Raw genomic sequence first — 24,104 nt, forward strand, 5'->3', positions numbered from 1 at the left:
CCCCCTCCAGTCTCATACTGTGACCCCTCCCGCCTGAGCCCCCTCCACTCTCATACTGTGACCCCATACTGTGGAGAAGAGTGTTGCCGGTGGCAGAGGCAGCCTCCATTCACTTAGCGCTTTTTAAAAAAAACGTATTTCACTGCACTGCTCGCGCTGTTGTTATAGCGAATGTTTTTATGTAGCGATTATAAGCTATTTTAAAACGTTCAGTGTGGGTTAGCGGGTAAACGTACTGTGATTCACTGGGTTTCACCTCAGCTGCTCAATCTTTCTCCCACTCCCGCCCCGGTCCGCCGCATCCAATCATGGGCGTTTGATGCGGAGGGCGAGGAGGAGCCTTGCACTTCCGGGCTCAGGGAGCACAGGTCAGCGCTCTAGTGACCCCTCTCATTACTATAAATGTGCTTTGGGCAGCGACCGCGCAGCGGACGCGTGCAGCGGGCGCGCCGGAAGCGCGCCGAAGTCGAGCCAAAGTCAAGCCCGTCTGCGCCCGTCCGCGGCCGGACGGGGCGCGGGGCCACAAACCCTGGCTCCCCTATTGCAACCACTACAACCACTATTAGGTATGGTAGACAGGAATTGCTTGCTCTTCAACCTGACACGCTAGCAGGCTGCAAACACTCCTTGCATGCCCTGCCGTTAAATAAGTGCACCTTATGTACTTTTGTTCCTATCAGTCATATCCCAGCCTCCAACACGGGTCATACCATCAAAGCAGCCTTGCTTAACTGCAGATCTTTACGTAAGCACCGCACAGAAATTTTCCATTTACTTGAGGACCAGAACCTTAACATCTTATTCCTGACGGAAACTTGGCTGGATGACCATTCAGATCCGGATATCATTCAGGCCCTTCCCCCTGGATACGCCCTCTCCAGACTAGATAGGAAAGACGGCAGAGGTGGTGGCATTGCCATCGCAACGAAAGCCCCTCTAATATGCACCATATCTCCCATCCTGGTTGACCATAGTGAAGCTGGCTCTTTCACGATTAACACCGGTCCCAATCACTCTATATCGGGCATCCTGATATATCGACCACCTGGTAGGCTATTTGACTTCACTTCCACCCTTATGGAAGCCATAACCCACCTAGCACTAAGGAAATCTCGCTTATTAGTGCTAGGAGATCTCAATGTACATTTTGAAGACCCCTTAGATACTGACGCGACTGATATTCAAGCTGAGCTAACTTCGGTACAGCTGGAATTAAAAAATAAGGAACCGTCACATCAATTAGGACACTTATTAGACCCGGTTTTTGGCAACTGGAAGGGAGTTCATACCTCAGATCCTCAACCTATACCTTGGTCGGATCATTACATCATCCCTATAACAATTCAACTAGACAGAACCGAACACTATCGTCAACAATCTCTACGTTATAAACGCAGAAAATGGAAGAACTTCTCAATAGAATCTTTCACTAAAATTATCCAGGATGAAGGCCCTCCTAGAGGGGATGATTGCGAGACAGCTAATAAGCACATACATAATTTTGTCACCAAGGCCCTTGACATTACTGCCCCAATTCGCACCACGACCAACGCCAGGAGAACTAAAAAAGCTGCTCCCTGGTTCAGTCAAGAACTTCAAACCATGAAGACGGCTTGTAAAAAGCTTGAAAGAGCATGGCGCCAAAAATTTTGCCCAGTGATTAAAGCCCAGTACAAAATAGCGCAAAGAGAATATAACAAAACTATACGCCTATCTAAGGCAGATCATTACCACACCCGCATTATGGAAGCAGAAAACTCCTCTAAGGAACTTTACCAAATATACAAAGAAATATCCATAGTGGATGCGAATCCCTCCTCCCAAAACGATTCGGTGGAAACTTGTAACAAAATTGCCCAGTATTTCTCAGGAAAGATCACTAACATCTATGCCAGCTTTTCCACTAATATAAAGTCGGCTACTGAATTTACTGAAAATGACAATCTTATAAGTACTTCAGAGTGCCTAGGCTCATTCGACGTTCCTCCCTTTGAAGCATTGGCTAAAATGTGCAAGAACATCAAATCAGGATCTCCTCGAGACCCTGCGCCCCCTAAAATTCTAGCTGAAGCCTTCCCTGCACTAGAACCTCATTTTAGACACCTGCTTCAAGTCTCCTTCTCCACGGCTCGCTTGCCTATGGAATGGAAACAGGCTGTAGTGCTACCGATTAAAAAAAAGCCCAACATGGGCCAAGACATATTGGAAAATCTTCGCCCAATATCTTTGCTACCTTACCTTGCAAAGCTAGCTGAGAAAATTGCTAATGCCCAACTCATGGGCCATCTTGAAGCCCACAATGCTTTTCATAGATCTCAATCGGGTTTCAGATCCAATTTTTCCACAGAGACAGCTCTCCTGAGGGCTACTGAAACCCTCCGGGAAGGAGCGGATGAGGGCAAGACCATGGCTCTCATCATGCTGGATCTCAGTGCCGCGTTTGACACTGTAGCGCATTCCATCCTGCTACAGTGTTTAAACAGAGCGGGAGTCATCAATAAGGCACTGGGATGGCTGAAGGCTTTTCTGATTAACAGGAGCTTTCAAGTCCAAAGAGGGACTTTTCTCTCTGACAGTGTGATGCTAGAACAAGGGGTGCCTCAGGGCTCTGCCCTGAGTCCCACCCTGTTCAATTTGTACATGGCTCCCCCTGGCAGAAGTGGTGCAATCGTTCGGCGTAGAGCTTGTCTCTTACGCCGACGACACGCAACTTCTAATATCACTGTCACAAGCCCCTTCTCTGGAAGCAGATAATTTCAAGGCTTGCATGAGTAAGCTTGCCATTTGGATGACAGAGCACTGTCTAAAACTAAATGGCACTAAAACGGAGGTTCTTATAATCGGGGGCAATGAGGCAAAATGGACAAAAGAATGGTGGCCCAACTGTTTGGGTCCTTTGCCTACTCCTAACCGGGAAGCAAAAAATCTAGGTGTCTGGTTAGACAACAAGTTGTCTTTTGATAGCCACATCAAGAAAACAGTAGGCAAATGTTTTGGAGTAATGAAAACGCTCAATCGCACCCTCGACTTGTTGCCTCTGAACTCTAGACGCACCATGACGCAGGCACTGATCACATCCCGTATTGATTACGGGAATGTGCTGCTCCTGGGCACATCTGTTAAAAACATCAAGAGATTACAGGTTCTACAAAACTCTGCAGCACGCCTGGTGTTAAGGCTTCCTCGTAGAGCCCCCTCGAGACCCTCTCTGGCATCCCTCCATTGGCTACCTATTAGCAAGAGGATTGTTTTCAAAGCTCTACTATGGTGCCATAGGATAATCCACCAAAAAGCGCCGGCTTATATGTCAGATCTGGCATCCCTGTATGAACCGAACAGATCCCTTAGATCTAAAGGAATGGGCCTGCTCAGAACATCTCGCCCCAAAAAAGCCAGAATGGGAGGCAGATCCTTCCGTTCTCTTGCAGCCAAGCACTGGAACCTCCTTCCTACGGACATTAGGTTAGAGACTAATGAGGCCTCTTTCAGAAAGATGCTGAAGACCTATTTACCTCATAATGGTACTCCTCTCTCTCCTCATAATATGCTCTCTCCACAGCGCGGGGACATGCCGGGAGGCGTCACCAGGCGCTTTATAAACCCCTTTAAACTTAAACTAAACTCCCTCCTGAACCCAGTTCCAGTCTCATACTGTGACCCTCCCTCCTGAGCCCCCTCCAGTCTCATACTGTGACCCCTCCCTCCTGAGCCCCCTCCAGTCTCATACTGTGACCCTCCCTCCTGAGCCCCCTCCAGTCTCATACTGTGACCCCTCCCTCCTGAGCCCCCTCCAGTCTCATACTGTGACCCCTCCCTCCTGGGCCCCCTCCAGTCTCATACTGTGACCCCTCCCTCCTGGGCCCCCTCCAGTCTCATACTGTGACCCCTCCCTCCTTGAGCCCCCTCCAGTCTCACACTGTGAACCCCTCCCTCCTGAGCCCCCTCCAGTCTCGTACTGTGACCCCTCCCTCCTGAGCCCCCTCCAGTCTCATACTGTGACCCCTCCCTCCTTGAGCCCCCTCCAGTCTCACACTGTGACCCCTTCCTCCTGAGCCCCTCCAGTCTCACACTGTGACCCCTTCCTCCTGAGCCCCTCCAGTCTCACACTGTGACCCCTCCCTCCTGACCATCCCCCTCCAGTCTCATACTGTGACCCCTCCCTCCTGAGCCCCACCTCCAGACTCATACTGCGACCCCTCCCTCCTGAGCCCCCCTCCAGTCTCATACTGTGACCCCTCCCTCCTGACCATCCCCCTCCAGTCTCATACTGTGACCCCTCCCTCCTGAGCCCCCTCCAGTCTCATACTGTGACCCCCCTCCCTCCTGAGCCCCACCTCCAGACTCATACTGTGACCCCTCCCTCCTGAGCACCCCTCCAGTCTCATACTGTGACTCCTCCCTCCTGAGCCCCCTCCAGTCTCACACTGTTACCACTTCCTCCTGAGCCCCTCCAGTCTCATACTGTGACCCCTCCCTCCTGAGCCCCCCTCCAGTCTCATACTGTGACCCCTCCCTCCTGAGCCCCCCTCCAGTCTCATACTGCGACCCCTTCCTCCTGAGCCCCTCCAGTCTCACACTGTGACCCCTTCCTCCTGAGTCCCTCCAGTCTCACACTGTGACCCCTCCCTCCTGAGCCCCCCTCCAGTCTCATACTGCGACCCCTCCCTCCTGAGCCCCACCTCCAGACTCATACTGTGACCCCTTCCTCCTGAGCCCCTCCAGTCTCACACTGTGACCCCTCCCTCCTGAGCCCCCCTCCAGTCTCATACTGTGACCCCTCCCTCCCTCCTGAGCCCCCTCCAGTCTCATACTGTGACCCCTCCCTCCTGAGACCCCCTACAGTCTCATACTGTGACCCCTTCCTCCTGAGCCTCCCCCTCCAGTCTCATACTGTGACCCCTCCCTCCTGAGCCCCCTCCAGTCTCATACTGTGACCCCTCCCTCCTGACCCCCTCCAATCTTATACTGTGACCCCTCCCTCCTGAGCCCCCTCCAGTCTCATCCTGTGACCCCTCCCTCCTGAGCCCCCTCCAGTCTCATACTGTGATCCCTCCCTCCTGAGCCCCCCTCCAGTCTCATACTGTGACCCCTCCCCCGGAGCCCCCTCCAGTCTCATACTGTGACCCCCTCCCTACTGAGCCGCCTCCAGTCTCATACTGTGACTCCTCCATCCTGAGCCCCCCTCCAGTCTCATACTGTGACTCCTCCCTCCTGAGCCCCCCTCCAGTCTCATACTGTGACCTCTCCCCCCTGAGCCCCCTCCACTCTCATACTGTGACCTGTGGTAAATAAATAAATAATACCCTATTTTTGAATGCATGAATGAATAACAGATAGCTCAATAAAATAAGAGTCAAGATTCGAGGTAGTGGGAGTTTTGCAGGTTTAATACAGCATAAGGACAGGAACAGGACAACCTGCACGGGAACGGGATCTGGAATGGCTAGCTCTAACTTTTTAATAACAATACATGAGCATATATACATAACGCAAACACATAGCATTACATTGCAATAGGCGTAGCAGTGGGTGGAGCAATAGGTGTGACGCGTAGCAGTCGCGATAGATAAGGGTGAAAATGGGTGTAACAGGGCGTATACATAGACATGTGATGCAAACGTAACAGAATATGTCATGAATGGGGCGGAAACCATGGAGGGGGCTACCTGGGGAGCCGGGACCTCTAACCTGATGGTGCGCGCAAACTGGCAATGACGTGTTACTAGGAGAAGCTGGGGGCTATGAACTCTGTGCTAGGAGCAGAGACTGAAGTCTGGAGGGTCGGAGCGACATGTACCTAAACCCTATCTAGTATCTGATGTTTAGGGAACACGTTGATATAAACTAGAAGTCAAGAGGGGAAAGGCTAACAGACTCTAAGACTGGAGCATGCATTATTCTACATGTAGTGCGTGATGAAGAATATTAAATGACCATTAAATACAGTATTTCTCTAACATGGAGCCCTAAAGGCTAGACAATGACGGAAACTATTGATGCGATTCAGTAGCTTAGGAATGCAGAGAAGGAGGGCTGTACTGATAACTGGAGTCTTGGCAGGCTCAGAAGCAGAGCCAGGCTGAACCGGGCACTGCGAGGCAGGAAGTAAGTGAAGGGTCGAGGATACAGGTGGGGGCCATATCGCTCCTCAGCGAGGGCTTCAGGAGACAGGAGCTGAATCTGGTGTCCGGGCCCTTTTGAGGCCTAGAAACGGGGACTTTTACAATGCATTAACGTGCACACTGAGAAACGTGGCAACACAACTTTACATAGGCCTAATACTCGTATTGTTCACGAGAACTGGAAACTGGCATACTAGAGATGGACACAACTGTAATTGCGTCTTTAATCGAACATGGGGAATAACATATGCATATTAATCATGCACACATAACATGTGATGGAGCACGCGTAGGGACACAGAACATGGCAAAATTTACTTTTCCACATTCCCTCCTTGTCACTACGTTTCCATCAGGAAACATCAATATTCATGATACCATCTATCATTTCATACAGTATCATTTGCTCGTCTCGAATTGTCTTGGAACGGGACTTGGGACTAGGAGTTATACTAGGAATACAGGATGTAGCACAAATGCCGCAAATCGCAGGGCCACATTGTATACAGAGGCAGCAGCTGAATATGATCGCTACTGCTATACCTAGAAAGGACAAGACTTTCCATCCCCAGGCGGAAATTATACCCCAGAGCCAACCGGACCATGTCCAGGTGCCTGGATTTTGGTGTATCAGATGGGCAATTTTATGAAGTCTGGTTATAGCTGAATAGACAGACGGCGCGTTATTTGGAATGAAAATGCAGCAACTAGATCCGATGACTCTACAAGCCCCGCCCCTATCGGCCAGTATGACGTCAAGGACGAGACGATTTTGCAAAACTACAAATCTCATAGCAGATTGCTCTTCGGTTAAGTTACCTAGGGCAGAGGCAGTCTCATTTACTACAGCTTCAAGGGTTCTGGTTAATCTACGGATTAGCTTACTATTCTGAACAGGTCCTATAAAGAAGAAGAAACCTTTATTGAAGTCTGTATACTGTTCTAGAGTAGTTTCAGTATAGTCGACAATTGGGGACTCGATCTCCCTTCTATGTCTAATGTGTACTAGATGTGTGTTTCTATGATAATCAGATGGGGCTAGGAAAACTGGTGGCAGTAGGAAGGCTATGTAACAGGTTCCCTCCCAATTGAGGGGCAGACGAACATATGCGGTTTGACCACAAATAAAATATGAATGACGTGAAGCTTTGAAAATAGATTTCCCACTGTCACTATACTTGATAATAGTAGTACAATCACTATGTCCTACATGTACGGAACCATTATTTCGAACACATAATTCGCCTTTGACTGGTAGTACTGAAATAGCAGGTAAGTCTGGAGTAGTATCAGACTGAACATTCAGGACCATAAAATTAGAAGAATAATTACCTAAATTATACACTTCATTCTCTAGATCTAACCCGGTTCTGTGGGGAAGACCTTGCTTGTCTGGGAAACATGTACTGTTTAGAAAAGACATATCTGTTGAGGATGACGTTAACGTGGACCATGCTCCACACGAACCATTATGTGAAAAAGGATAAGGAAAGAGTGGCAGAACTCCCTTCGGTGTCTGGAAAGGGGGGAGTCGACCACATACCCAACAATTAGTGGCATTGCTGGTCTGGTGTGAATAATGTAACATGCGGATGAAGGAATTATTTCGCATAGCGAGGCGGTAAGAGAGTTCATGAGGAGGCAGATCACTAAACGTGTGCTCTACTGTAACAGTAGAAGACTTATTTACATGAGAAACTGGAAAATACAGGTAAAATGCATAACTGGTGCAGGAAATCATAATGCTGAGAAATAATATGAAACTTAGAAAAACGATACATCGGATTGAGTTTTGACTAACTCTCTCACTATGGGGGTCTATTTTATACATGTCAGAAACAGTCTAACCGTTTCACCTAGGGGAGGACTTAGACAATCAAACTGGCTGACTTATTTTACTAGACCGGAGTTTCAGTTTATACTCCTGCTGCGGAGTTTTCTCTAACAGGGGGGGTTTTGAATCAATGTCATTTGCGGGACAGTCCTTGAGAATAGTACTTTGGCAGTCCTTCAAATCCTGGGAAATGTTCTTTGAGATGGGCTTCAATCCATAAAATTTTTTAACATGAGAAAGGTGCACCCAGCCTTTGCGACCTTCCAACTTCACGGCTGTTCGGGTGGTGAGGAGGACCTGTCGGGGCTCCTTCCAGCGTGGCTCCAGCGGACTTGAGCGATCGAAATTGCGGACAAGAACCATGGATCCGGGAACGATTTCATGCGGTGCCACCTCGGTATTGTCTGGAAATGCGGCGGCAACCTGTGAACGACAAGAGTTGAGGGCAGACATCAAGGAAGCTAGGTAATCTGTCAGCATATTACTTGAAACATCGGTAATACTTCGGGGTCTAGGAGTACCCCACATGTTAGGGGGGCGGCCGAAAACGACCTCGTACGGGGACAGACCTGATCTGGAATGTGCGACCATGCGCATGTAAAACAAGGCGACTGGCAGAGCTACTAGCCAGTCCACACCTTTCTCTTGACAAACTTTAGCGATGCGGATTTTCAGGGTCTGATTATGTCTCTCTACGAGACCAGCTGCTTCAGGGTGGCGTACACAATGGAACTTCCACTGGTATCCTAACAAAAGGGAAACGTGCTTCATTAACTCTGAGGAGAATGGCTGGCCGTTATCAGAATATACGACCCTAGGGAGTCCATAACGAGGGAAGAATTCACGAACCAGCTGCTTGGCAGTGGTCGCGGCTGTGTAATCTGGGACTGGATATGCTTCTGTCCACCTGGACAAAGCGCATACAACTACAAGAACATACTTGAAACCTTGACATCGCTCCATCTGAATATAATCCATCTGGAGGACTTCAAAAGGGTGGTCAGGAGGCTGGAATCCACCTTGTTCCACCGGGACACTTTTACCTGGATTAAACTGACAACATATCATACAGGTACGGACTTTCTGCTTAGCTGCAGCTCGTAAATGCTTGTTGAACCAAATGTTCTGGATACTATCTATCATTGCTTTTTCCCCTAAATGTGCTGGACTATGTGCGGTATTGATAATGACTTGAACCATAGAGTCGGGGAGAAACCATGTGGTTCTGCCCTTCGTCACCCATCCCTGATCTGTCTGGACCCCTCCTTGTTCGGACCATTTCTTGATTTCTTCGGGAGTAGCATGTAACTGGATATCTATGACATCTTGAGTAGGGTCCTTAACTGTCATACATGTAGTCGGATCTGGAGTATGTGTCGTGTTAACTGGAATGTCTGGAGTCTGAGCTGTGAGCTTGGCTGTGCGATCTGCTAGATCGTTACCCTGGGAAATAATGTCAGTGACTTTCGTGTGTGCCTTGCACTTCATGATGGCTATGGATGTCGGTAAATGTATTGCATCTAACAGAGCTTGAATAAGGAGACCATGCTGAATCTTGGTTCCATGAGAAGTCATGAAACCTCTCTCCTGCCAGAGCACTCCAAAGTCGTGTACGACTCCAAATGCGTAACGTGAATCTGTGTAAACATTAACTTTCAGGTCATTGGCATGTATGCAGGCTTGTGTCAGAGCAACTAGCTCTGCTGCTTGAGCAGCCAGAGTGTCAATACGGTGTGTCTCAATAACTTCGGTGTCAGTAGTCACTGCATACGCGGCGACTAGTTCTCCTGTACTTGTTCTCATGCATGAACCATTCACATAAAGTGTCAGGTCGGGATCTGGTAACGGAATATCTGTCAGATCTTGTCTTGGCTTTGTCGTAATGTTAACTACTTCCACACAGTCGTGTGTGTCAGGATTTGAATTAGCTGATGGTAACAGTGTAGCAGGGTTCAGGATGTTGCAGCGTCTGATTTCTATGTGTGGCTGGAACAGTGTCAATTCATAACCTGTTAAACGTGCAATTGTCAAGTGCTGAGTTTGTGTTCGGTTTAGAAGAACTTCCACGGAGTGTGGAACTTGTACTGTCAGGGAGTGTCCTAATACTATGGAATCACTTTGTCTGATAGCTAGTGCTGTGGCTGCAACTGACTTGAGGCACGCAGGTAGCGCCTGGGCTACGGGATCTAATGTGCTCGAAAAATAAGCACAGGGCTTGTATTGTCCTGCTTGATCTTGTGTGAGAACAGATAATGCTGTACCTTCACGTTCTGTGACAAAAAGTGTAAAAGACTTACTGTAGTTCGGTGTCACTAGAACTGGAGCTTGGCATAAGGCTTTCTTTAACTCATTGAAACTAAGTGTATGTTCAGATGTCCAAGGGAGAACAGTCGATACGGCTGCCTCCTGTGTCGTTAACTGTATCAGTGGCTTGGCTAGAAATGCATACTGAGGAATCCATTGTCTACAATAAGAAGTAAGGCCGATAAAAGCACGTACCTCCTTCTGGGTCTTGGGCTGAGGAAGACTCGCTATTAACTGGATACGGTCTGGTGTCAACTGCCTACCCCTCTTGGACAGTAAGTGTCCTAAGTATACCACTTGCTGGACACAGAATTGAAGCTTCGAAGGGGACACCTTGTGCCCCATCTCGGCTAGGAAATACAGAACCGTCAGTGATGCTCGTTCGCAGTCACGTTCAGAACGGGCTGTGATCAGTAGATCATCGACATACTGGAGCAGGGCAGTGTCAGTTGGCATGTGAACATTATCAAGTTGTCTCTTAAGTGCTTGACTGTAAATACTAGGACTTTCTGTGAAACCTTGAGGAGCGCGTGTGAACTGGTAGCTCCTTCCATTTAAACAGAATCCGAAAAGAAACTGGCTGTCTGGATGAATTGGAACACTGAAAAATGCGTTCTTGAGGTCGATTACAGTAAAGAACGTGGCTTCGGAATCAATGGCTGTCAATAGGGAAGAGATATCTGGGACAACTGGGTACTGAGGAATTATACATTTGTTAAGTTCTCGTAGGTCAATCACTAATCGATATACTGGAGGTGCATTTGGATCAGTACGTTTCATGACTGGAATGATCGGAGAATTGCATACATTGGAGTCAGTTTCTACAACTACTCCTTGAGCGATGAGCTCGTCAATAATTTTGGATAAGGCTGCTACAGCCTCAGGTGGCAATCTGTACTGTCTGATTCGTGGTAACACTACACCTGGTTTGAGAGTCACACGATGGGGTGTGATTTGCATGTACCCTACATCAGTTGGACCTTGCGCCCATAAATGCTGCGGAACATTGGACAATCTTGGATCGAAATCACGTAAAACATAGTGACCCTTAAAGTCACGTAGGAACAGACGTATTCCCTCTGGGGAACAACATATAACTGCACCTAACTCTTTCAGTGTTTTAATGCCTAATAGATTTTCCGGACATGACTTAGTAAGTAACAGATCAGTAGTACGGGACAATGGGCCTACTTCTAGAGTAACTGGCTTTGATATTTCATTTACAATGGGTTTTCCTGAAAATCCAAGGGAAACATTTCTAGAGCCTGAGAGCGGAGCCCCTGGAACTTCGGCGTGACTAATTGTGGTCCTACTTGCCCCTGTATCGATCAAAAACTTTCTGTCTTTCCCTAATACTTGACTATGAACATAAGGACCTTCTTGATCTACAGGTATCTCGATAAGAGGCAAGCCTACCTCCCTCTCCAGGCTGTTTCATGAATACTGTTGATACTCTGGATACTCAGACTGTGCATACTGGTACATCTGCTGTGTAACATGCTGTGTTGCAGCAATAGGCTGCGGTACTGTAACTGTCTGTGGTGCATTCTGTGGCTGAGGAATCTGTGAAACTTGTTCTTGTCTAGGCGGACGTGGTCTTTCTTTAGTTTTACCGGTAGCTATGTTGTGTTTCAGAACTGCACACTCGTTTATAAAATGACCTGGCTGTTTACAATAATTGCAATTCCCTTTGACGGGAGCCGCAGGATGACTGGCATGATTCGGACCCCTCTTCTGGCTGTCTTGAGGAACAGATTGTGCAACTAGCACTTTCATTTTCGTGTCTTTCATACGTTTTCTCTCGTGGTCTTGTTCTTCTCTGATTCTATTCTGGTGGTACTGGAGCATCTGTAGCATCTGGGACGGGGTATTAGCTTGCCAGGTACTTTCGACTTTTAAAACTCGATTTTTAACTTGTGGACTTGAATTCTCGACTAATTTAGTAACAAAGAGATGAGGGTATGACTCACTACTGGTCTTGAGGCCACTGTTGATGCTGAAACATTTCTCAAATCTAGAATAAAAATCACTAATATCCTCATCTTGCTTCTGTTTACAGGCTGAGATTGCATCCCAGTCTTCCTTTTTCGTTGTTAACAATCTGGGTAAAACTTGAATCAATAATTCTGGTAATTCTTTACATTTATCTCCGAGACCGGTACCTGGTACTCGTATCTTATCTTCAGCGTCTAGAACTGCCCAATCGATCTTTTTCTCTCCCACCTCCCATTCTTTTTCCTTGAGCTTTTCATACACCCCTGCGGGCAACAGAACTTTTAACATTTTAATTATATCGGGATACGTGTATTCTCCCATACGGAGCATGTCTTTTAATTCTCTATGGAACCCTGCTGGATCTTTATCATGACAGGGAATTAATTTTTTCATCTCTAACAGTTCCATCTTTGTGATGGGAGTGTAAACAAACACTCGTTGCATTTCGCCATCTGTTGTCCTGACTGGGTGTACTTCTCGTAACGGATTCTGTCTGTCTATGTAAAATGGTTTACTTTCTGGGGGTGAGACATGAACAAAATGTGGGTTCAGAAACGTTCTATATTTGTGGCGCTGTTCTAGAATGACACTAATTAAATCGGTACCTAGACCTTTCCATCTATACTGGAGTAACTCGTTCAGGATATCATGTAACGGACCTGGATCAGAGTGCTGACCCTCATACAGAGTAATGAGGTGCTGGATCATATACATACCCACCAGTCGTTGCCCGGCTGGGGGCAGTTTCAGAAACATCTGTGCCACTATTTCGTCTGGAAAAGTGGTAGAATCAGTAATCCATCGGACTGCTGATCGGACTAGTTCTTGTTCATGCATGGTACTTAACTCACTGTAACCGATTCGTGATTTCAGAATGTGATCGGTAGCTTGAAACACTTGTTCTAGAGAATCTTGTTCTGGTGCTGGATGATGGAAAGTAGACTTGTGTTGTAGGCGTAAATGGCGATCTGGAAATCTAGATTTTCCTACATACGCTATTCTGGCGGAATTCTCGTCATCTACCTCTTCAGTATCAGAGTTACTTTCTTTCTCGCTTACTTGTGCTGCTTTACGCTGTTCGTGTAACTTTATTATTTCTTTACGGATTCTCTTGTACATACTCTCCATAGCACTGATGGTATTGTGCTTACCCTCGGCTATATTATCACTCCACTTTGTCAGAGTTCTCATTTCGATCGGATCTTTGGACGGGTAATCTTGTTCTCTTATTAGACAGTTAATCAAAAATTTTAATATCATGCGCTGGATCTCAGCTTTCCTTTGAGACATAGCCTCGCCAATACTTTCTGAATCATCCCCTGTACGGATGAAATGATATATTCTGTCTAGATCTTGTTTCATATTCGGTAGGGTGACTAGATACTCGGCCACCCTTCTTACGCGTAATGAATATAAAACCATATTATCCTCGCCTGGAACTGGATCATAACCGCATTCATCAAGGGATTTTCTGATTTCTGCAACAGACTGGTGTCTGGGCGTACGCTGTGACGCTTGTGCATGTAATTCGACTGTCGTTAAACGCTTGTGTGGCGGCGGGGTTCGAGGAGGACCTCCTCCTGCGGCCCCTAAACTAGAATCGTCGACTGATACTCTTCGTACTAGTGTGGCGGGAAATTGAAATGCGGGCTGAACTGGCATGGCGGGCTGAACCGGGGGTGCCGTGGCGGGTACTGCAAGGGGTGCCCCGGTGTCTGGAGGAGCAGGAAGTGCCTGATTTACAGGGACTGGCGGAGCGTGAACAGGATTTGCATATTCCGGGACTGTGTCGTCCAAATAGGACGAAATAAAAATATCAGCTGCGGTCGGTTTGTGACGTAGCTTGGTCGGAACTAATGGTGGCGGGAAATTACTGGATGCCTCCGGGGTCGCTTTCGGCAAGCCTTCGGCAAGAAGAGGGTACATACCCTTAATAAGGGCATTCCTCTGTCTGTCTTTCTGTTCGGTTTTAACTTGTTCACCTATCTCGATTAATTCTTTTTCTTGGGCTCGCTCTTGGGATTCTCTACTTAATTCTGACTTTCTGATTTCTTTTTCGGTTCTTTTATGAGCTTCTTTGCGCCATAACTCGATGGCATCTTTCTGTGATTGTCTGGCTTTCTTTTTCCATAATGCCTCTTCTACTCTCATGATGCACTCGGCATCCCATGTGCCTGATACGGGCCATCTATACTTTTCTTCCAGCTCTTTGGTATACTCTACCCATAAATCTAGAGGTTCATTCCTCCGGTGTGGTGGCTTCGCGCTGGGATCCCGTGGCTCGCAAAACGTTCAAAGCGGGTGCAGAGCGTAATCACTAAAGTATATTGGGGATAACAAATGAAGGGGGTAACGATTGTTTCAATCATGAAAATCGGCGTTAAAGCGCCAAGGGTTGTAAGCGAATGGGAGGAATCAAGGTTGCGGTAGAAGGAAAGAGAGTCCATACACGAACTCCTATCGGTGAGCAATGGGAGGCGGAGGGTGGGGAAAGACGACAACCATATATTGGAAGTCGTGGGGTGTTGTTTAGGGTCGATAAAAAACGACAAATGTCAGCAGAATGGTCATATTTAAGGTAGCAATAGAAGGTACAATCAAGATAACAGGACTGGTAGTCATATTACTATAAACAACAATAAATTAGCAGTCAGAAAAATATCAAAAGATTACAGAAGAGTCAACTTATCTGTTGTGAGCCGCATTTAAAAGAGGCAGCTCTACTCCTGCTCATGGCTTATATCGATGGCGTGATGTCATCTAGTTCTTTATTGTTCCTTGGCATTAAAGGATTAATGCATAATGTAGCCTCCTTGTCTTGTAATGAAATCATTAACTTACTAATCCTTCCATTAAATTTGCCGTAAGCAATCAGCATTCACATGCATAAATATATCCATTCACATCCATTCTTTCCCCATATCCGGTCCCAGAAAGAATTCAAGGCCACCACGTTCAACTACGCCGACGACCTTCAATTGATCTTTACTATAGACAACTCTATCAGGGAGTTCCAGGGCACTCTGCTTCACATCCGCCAATGGATGGATCTCAGCCATCTAAAACTGAACCCCAGCAAAACCGAGCTAGTCCTCTTTGGTAAAGGTCAGACACTCTGGGGCCCACACTACTGGCCTCCTGAACTCGGCCCGCTCCTACCCCTTCTCCCTCTGCAAAAACCCTAGGAGTGATCATCGACAATGATCTCTCCCTAAAAACCGAAATAGGCACGGCCGTGTCCTCCTGTTTCTTTCAACTTCGTAAGATCAGGAAGATCAGTCGGATGCTCACCCAATCAGCCCTGATCCAGGCGGTAATTGCCCTGGCATTATCTCACTTGGACTATTCCAATTCCATCTACTTAGGCCTCCCACTCTGCCTCATCAAGCGTATCCAATTGGTCCAGAATCAGGCGGCCCGATTGATCCATCGGCAGCCGCGTTGGCAATCTGCCAGGCCTCTGTTGAAAAATCTCCACTGGCCCCCCATTTCCCAACAAATTGCCTTTAAGATGGCCTGTATTATCTTTAAATCTCTCCATGGCCACAGTCCTCAATTCATCAAAAACCTCCTGGCCAGGTACATCCCCTCCCGCAACCTCCACTCCACAAACCTCCATCTTTGGACCACCCCCTCCTTCAAACTCCACTGCCAGGGAGGACGCAGGTTTGCGACTCTGGCACCCAGGCTTTGGAACTCCCGCCCTTTGGAGATTCGGTCCTGCAACAAACTCCTAAATTTTAGAAGGCTGCTAAAAACGTGGCTATTTACACAGGCCCACGTATTTATTTATTTGAAACTTTTGTGAAGCGCATGCAAAGGCCCGAGGGCATCTCGGCGCTAAGTATCTGCAGAGTTTCAGCCCGAGGGAGGTATCTCAAGATCACAGATTAAAAAGCCAGGTCTTGAGTTGTTTTCGAAAAGACCAAAGGGTATCGCTTGTTCTAATCGATAGCGGCAGAGTATTCCAGAGCTTTGGTGCAGAAACTAGAAATCTTCTATCACCCCATGAAACAGTTCTCGTACGAGGTACAACAAGTTCTTGTAGGCTGGATGAGCGTAGGGTTCTGGGGGGACAGTAGGGAATAAGATTTCTGGTGAAAAAAGCTGGTCCTATGTTTCGCAGAGCCTTGTACACTATGCAAAGGGGAGCCATTTGGAAAGCGAACTGCCGCTGCTGACAGAACCCTTGGCGCTTTGAGGCCACCTGGATTTCCTGCCGCTTGCACTCTTGCCCACCCGCCTCCCGCCGCCAGACTCACATTTCATCACGGAGTCAGGCTGCTAGACGGAGCGCGGTGCGGGCTGATCAACTACAGTTCCCAGCAGCCTCTGCGGCGTTAGCCGCGTTATTCACGCGCCAGGAGGCGCTTAAGTCTGCGGTCACCCCGGTCGAGGGGGGGAGCCATTTGGAAAGCGAACTGCCGCTGCTGACAGAACCCTTGGCGCTTTGAGGCCACCTGGATTTCCTGCCGCTTGCACTCTTGCCCACCCGCCTCCGGCCGCCAGACTCACATTTCATCACGGAGTCAGGCTGCTAGACGGAGCGCGGTGCGGGCTGATCAACTACAGTTCCCAGCAGCCTCTGCGGCGTTAGCCGCGTTATTCGCGCGCCAGGAGGCGCTTAAGTCTGCGGTCACCCCCGTCTCGCGGGACGCCGGGCGAAGCCCGGGCAAAGGGCGGGCCGTCTGAGGCCGTCCGAGGTCGGCCAAGGTTGGGTTGGGCCAGGGTCTCTGCCTTTCATCCAAAACACCCTTTATTGGATACAGCCTACCAGGGGCACTGACTTCCAGGTAAACATATATTTTATTGCTCCTGCGACCTATAACGTTTGCATTAAGTGTACTGTTACTTGGCCAAATGCCTGTTAAAAAGACACCCTCTGTCTCCAACACAATGGAGAACTATTTAGTTCAAGTTGTGACGAAAATTAACACAGAAAGAAGGGCTTCTTTGGGGCTGGAATCCCCTTTACAATCACCTTTGGTAGATATTGGGACTGAGGATTCATTCGCACTGCTAAACAACAGTTTCCTGGGTGAGGCAAATGACTCCATCCAGGATACAAATAGTATCATGCCTAGTGGCATAGTAGCCAGCTCTGAGGAAAATAGTGATATCGACGCTTTGACTGTGCTTCCTACAAATAGTGAGTCTATCATCTCCACTGCTCCCCCTATCCCCGCACCAAGGGTCTCAGGGGGTAAAAGAAAAGCCATTCAAAAGCGAGGAGGCCTAAGATCTGCCAAAAATAAAATTGCTACGCCACCAAGGAAAACCACTGACAATGATGAGGAAGATTTAACTGGGGAAACATATGTAACTCTTTCCGATGATCTACTACAGAAACTTTGCTGTCTGATGGACACCAAAATTAAAGGGATGGTAAAACCCCTGATCAGCAAAATAGATAAATTAACTGCTGAGGTAAGCAAACTGGAGGGTCTATTAGGAAAAACTCTGGGGGAAGTGAGGAAACTCCCGGAAGTTATTACAACAAGTCTCCAGCCATTGATGAGCGAAATCCAATCTGGCAAATCTGTTGGTCCGACTCCTGTAGTTGTACCAAACCCCCCACCGCCTTCATTGACAATTTCAACCGACAGGCCCTCCGGTGATGTACCGTCTATTTCATCTTATGGGGTACCTAATCCCTTGAAAGGATCATCTGAGCTTGTTGTGGAAGCCTCACCATTAGTTCTTGTTCTTGCTAATGTACCTCCACTAGCCCCAGGTGATGCTGAATCACCCTCATCATTGCTAAACAAATCGTTATCATGGCTAACTAATAACATGGCCATAACTTCTTGGGGCAAAGAGCAACTAGCCGATGAACTGGTGAATGCAAGAAGGGTTGAGTGGATCGGGAATAGGGTAAAAAAATTTCAGGGGGATTGCGTTGTGCTCAATTTTTCAGACCCCGAGGTTTTGCCAAATATCCTGCCCAATCTCAACCCGCCAGAGAAAAGATCTACCCCAATCGTCCCATTGACCCTGGACTTCTTCTACCCTAGGAAAGGTAGAGGCCCTAATTGCAATACACTGAGAACAAAGTGGAATGTCGTAACTAAGAGGTGCTGCAAGAACCCTGATTATGCAGAGTGGGGTCTAGGTTTGGATAACAGATTTTCTGCTCTTTCCAACCTTGACGCATGTGATTGACTACCACCTACCCCCACTAACTTGTTGCAAATTCCTACGGCTGCACATTCAATAGAGGTGTACAGTTGCCCATCAGTTTTTCAAAACATGACCAATAACAATGTAACTAGAGCTGGTTCAACTGTAGCAAATATAAATGAAATTGGTATTGCTGATACACTGTCAACTGGGCATGCTTACAGTACCTATCCAGCAATGGTAAATGCTACTGGGAATCTATTGTCTTGGAATATTGCTGGGCTTTGTTCCAAAATGATTTGTGGAGAATGGTTTGGGTTTGTGAGCCAGTATGATGTCTGTATTTTTCAAGAGACCTGGGCCTGCGAGCCTATATTTGTATTGGGTTATTTGAATTTTTATCTTCCGGCCACTAAGGGTCCAAAAGGGAGACCGATGGGGGGTCTCACTATATGGGTGCGCCAGTCTCTTAAGATTGATGTGAGAAATATTGAGCTTCATCAGAAAGATATTCAGCTCATTCGACTAAAGGGCAATACATCTACCTCCCTGGATATCTATAACGTATATGCTAGAGGGGGTAGTGTAGGAAAATCTGAAGTCCTTTTGTCTTTGTATAATCTGTTAGAAACTCACTCATCAGGGAAAAACATAGTAATAGCTGGCGACCTAAATCGCACTTTCGAACCCCTAGACATTGGCGATGACCATCTGGGCACCGAGGAAGATATGCTATGGGAAATCCCTGCTCTTAATACTACCCCAATAACACGCTGGACTGAGGATATCCTTGGCCTGAACGCTATGTGCCTTGAACATGGGCTAAGGGCCTTGAATGGTCGGACAATGTCTGACAGAGTACCAGCTATGACATTCAACAATGGGAGAAATAAGAGCCGTATTGATTACGTTATATGTAGCATGCTTTTATGGCCATCTGTCACTGATATTGTTGTTCGGGAGAGGCTCGAGAGTGACCATAACCCTTTATGTGTTCTCCATAAGTGGTGGTTGTCTGACGTTGTTTCAAGTACCCATGTTGATTCTCTTCCACCTCTGACTGTACCTACCAACGATTTGCGCAGACTGAGGTGGACAAGAGTCAGAACTGACCTGTTGGCTATGGAGAAAATAAGTATGGCAACTGACAAGGCCATAGGGGTCCTTGAAGGCGACACTGGACATTCTTCTACCCAAAATAATGTTACCAAGGTCCATGATGACCTTTTTGAAGATATAAAATGCCACTTCATAAAACCGGCAAACAAAAGGAGGCCTGGGGCCTATAGGCCTGCTAAATGGTTTAACCAGGATTGTAAGGGGGCTAGGGCCCGTTTGGGTGCTGCAATCAAGAACAAAAACACGGAGGCTACTAGGATAGCTAGGAAGCAATATAAACGTTCCATAGCTAAAGCTAAAAAAGACTGGGACGAAGCTCATTGGAATATGCTAAAGAATGCCAGTGACCAAAATCACTCTCGGCTATTTTGGCACATAGTCAAATGGGGTCATGACAGGCTCGAAGATGCCGCAACAAACAATGTCCCCCAGGATGCCTGGGTAAAATTCTTTAGCGTACAATATGCTTCTAGTGACCAGTCTGTTGACAGAGTGTGCCTCCCTTCTTCCTTGATAAATGACGATATTTTCGCTCAGAGTGAAATACTGTCAGCTCTCAAAACTGTACATAGTGGTCGAGCGCCTGGTATTGACGGAGTTCCCACTGACGTCTTTTTAAATGACATTGTAAGATGGTGTAAATATATCCATCTGCTAATTAATCACATTGCCAGAGGCGCAGACATTCCAGCAACATGGCGGGGTGCTGTTATCATCCCGGTATATAAGAAAGGAGACCGTGCTCAGCCTAGTAATTACCGCCCAATTAGTCTGATCGACACTATTCAGAAAATAGTGGGGCGCGTAATCGTCAACAGGTTGCTTGACTGGGCTGAGGATAATAACATCTTATCCCCCTTTCAGGCTGGTTTTCGTAGGGCAACCAGCACTGTGGACCAGGTCTTCCGTCTCCAACTGATCCAGTGGAGGACCGTGGTGTTAGGCGGAGGCAGCCTGTACGCAGCATTCGTTGACTTGCGGGCTGCCTTCGACCTGGTACCGAGGGCAAAACTCTGGGAAGTACTTGTGACCATTGGGGTCCCTGGTGAACTGTTGTCCCTAATAATGCGTTTACATGAGGGTAATTACGCTAAAATCCGCTGGGGTGGGTACGGTAACGACACCGCCGAATTCCCAGTTGAGCGCATATGGAATTCCAATTGAAGCCCATGTTAGATGTCCTTCACATTTAACATGGGCTTTAATTGGAATTCCATAAAGCATATTATCAAGCCCATTATCGCTGTTTTAGCGGCAGTTTTCTGCCGCTAAAGCGGCAATACTTTTATCGCCTGTCTTGATAATATGCCCCCAAATGCTACCTTTTAAGCTAACCACTATACAGAACAGGGGTCAGATCGCTCGGGTGATAGGAGTGGCAAATATCACTGTCACAAATTGCAAAGGAGAAAGGTGTCGAGAAACAAACGCAAATGAGCCACAGTGGCAGGAGATATAGTAGAAAGGACTCCTGAATGCCCAGGCAAGCATCACGGATGCAATTTTGTCGTTTCACCGTAAAAAGCTCGCACAGATGCCAACGCTGCCGTTGTCTCCTAAATGCTTGGTGTTAGAAATGGGAATTTCCGGTTGGCTAAGGCTTGCGCCAAAGCCAGGCAGAAACCACCACTCTAGTCAGGGCAAGGAAGTCACCCGCCAAGATAACCCCTGCTCACCCCCTTGGAAGCTTGGCACGAGCAGTCAGGCTTATCCCGGAGTGAGGTGTAAAGCGTTTGCGCGCACCCATGCAACAACACCCAAGGCCCACCACAAAGGAAACTCCACACAAGGTTATATATAAAAATAGCCTTTGTATTATACCAAACACATTACATTATAAATATAAAAACACAATTTACACTGTGCCATTGGCACGGGCAGAATTTACAGGGGATTATATACACAGGAAAGGGCCACATAGACCACTGTCTGGAATAAGCACTTGGTAGAACTAGCACTTAGTAGATATAGCACTCTGTAGTAATAGTACTTAGAACATAGAATAATTGTAGCACCAAATAGCAAATGTAGCACACAACCAGTAACCACTGGTAGAAGGTAAGTACACACTACGCAACCCTAACCACATTAGGCATATATCTATTTATTTAAAATAGCAAAACGCTAGAAGCTCCGTTTACAGCTGTCTGAATTGCGGCTCAACGAGATCACGACGAACCCGAACTTAATTAATATTCGTTTGGTGCCACGACATTGATGGATTTGTGGCTACTTTTTCTAACAAGTTAAAATGTTGGTATTCAGTTCCAGACGCATACTGTTGCTGCTAGTCGTATTTGTAAACGGAGCTTCTAGCGTTTTGCTATTTTAAATTGTCTGATACAAGCACGTCTTGGCTTTTACTTAGATGCGATTTTACAACGCAGAAATTGGCTGTTGATAAGCTCAGTAAACGTATTGTCCTGAGGATGACCATGTACTAATGACAACGGTCGAAACGCCGTCGACGCTACTGTGGCCACAAATTAAGGAGGACACATTGTTTTGTGTACAGGAGTTCTTGTATGGTTTTTTAGAACTCTTTTGTTTATGTAACCTCTATGTGTTTGCCACTTGTCTGGTTTTGTATATGTTCCACAATGTTTCCGTTATACCGACAGCACATCTGAGCTTTTTATATGTCCTTTTAAATTTAAATACATTTTGTATTTTTCTATAATTACACGTACATTTCCTTTTTATCATTCTTTCATGGGCCAAAACACCTTTTTCTTATTTCCTTTTCATTTTATTGTCTTCATGATATGTTAATGTTTGTTGTATACATCAGAACCTTTGTTTGAAAAAATAAATATAGCCCCTGGTTCAGGTGGTTAGGGCTGCCCCTGTGGTGGTAAATAAACGTAGTAGCTGCCCACTAAGTGCTGGGCAGCTGGGGAACTGAGCCTGGCACCAGCATCCCTCCTGGCTCTCCTCTAGGGCTGTGAATACAACAATGCGGCCAAACACGACGTGGGAGCCACGTGGGCTCTACACACAGACCAGTTTCCCCTAGAACAACGTGGGAGCTTCGCAGGCTCTCGAAAATATGCCCCAAAAGCAACGTTGGAGCCACGGGGCTCGGGATGGATAGGGAATGCCGCCAAAACTCGGTGGGAGCGACGTAGGCTCTAAGCTACAAAATGCCCCCTGATACAACGTGGGGCCTCGAGGGCTCTGCACAAACAACTGGGGCCTCAGTAGCCTTGTGGGCTCGAAAGAAATGTGCTCTCCAAACTGGGGGAGCGGCCCGCTGCCAACCGGGGCCGCTCTACCCTCTAAAATGCCCCCGGAATTGTTGGAGCCTCTCAGGCTCTTTCACGTTGGAGCCACGGGGTTCTCACTTACTAAGAAAATGCCCCCGACATTGGAGCGCAACGGCGGGCCCGCTCAGAACAGGAGCCGGGTTGGGACCGGCTCCACTGTCACCCTCGTGGAGCCCCCACCAGCCATCCGTTAATCACCGGGCGGTTCTCGGGGGGACTCCGGTCCTTTCTGCTTCTGCTGACGGTCCCACGAGGCTCTCCCTCCCTCACGGGAGCCCCGGGAAGAGATGCAGACTTTCAGCCGGTGGCGCAGGAGTGCGGGGTAGGCTCCCGTCTGCTTCCGTATTCGCTTCCGCCAATCCCAGCGCGGCACGGGGAGGGAGGGGGGCGGTTGTCCCAGGCCAGCGGTGATTTCTTTTCCTTCAAGATACGGTGTAGGCTCCCGGAAAACAAATATTAAAACTGGGGGACAATCTAATTTCCCCAAAGGCGGCAGGAAAGGCGGGGTGGGCTTCCGCACCGCAAATCACACAAAGGGGCGGGGGGGAATCTCCTTGCCTGGGAATCCCTCAAGATAGGATCGCCTCACCAATGGCGCCACACGCTATTTTCGAGGGTTGGGGGGAGGCCAGCACTTCCCAGGCGCTGGCAGGCCACCAAAGTCCCAATGGTCCAGGGACAACGTCTTTTAGGAATAAAGGCTGGGGGCAAAGGCTGGGCCCAGGGGCCAGCTCACAGGGCCCGACAGGCAGGGAGGCAGTCCCCAGTGGCGGTCCTCCTGGCGCCCAGCAGCAGCAGGCCCCCTCCAAGTTAGGGTCAGGAAAAAGAACACTTTGCAAGGGGTCACAGCCCCTTTTTATACACATAAATCCTTTGTCTAGGCTGCAGGGTTAAGGGAAAAACCAGACGCAGCTGGTTTTGGAGCACTCTGTTGTGCTCAGCCCCTCTCCCCATTCACTGGCCAGGCTAGGGTCATCAGTCGCACCACAAGGGGCACAGCCAGCATTGTGTAGGGAAAGCCCAGCCCTATTCAGGTCCCAGGTGCACTCCTCCCACCCATCTGGCTGTCAATCTCTCTATTCACCACCGGGGCAGACCATCCTGACTCCTGGACCCAGGCTCACCAGCCAGCTCCAGCCAATCACAAGCCAGACAGTCACTTCACATTTATTACACAGACATGCCAACTTCTAGAAGTGGCACTTCCACACCAGACACATTAACGCCGCACACATCATCACACAGCATTTAATCACACGAGTCCGCACATACCAAACTCGACCCTGCACTCCCCACACATCAGGAACTAACATGGTCACACACATTCCCCATGCATTCCTATGG

This window comes from Lissotriton helveticus, chromosome 1_1 (assembly GCF_964261635.1).
Source record: "Lissotriton helveticus chromosome 1_1, aLisHel1.1, whole genome shotgun sequence".
Lineage (NCBI taxonomy): Eukaryota > Metazoa > Chordata > Amphibia > Caudata > Salamandridae > Lissotriton > Lissotriton helveticus.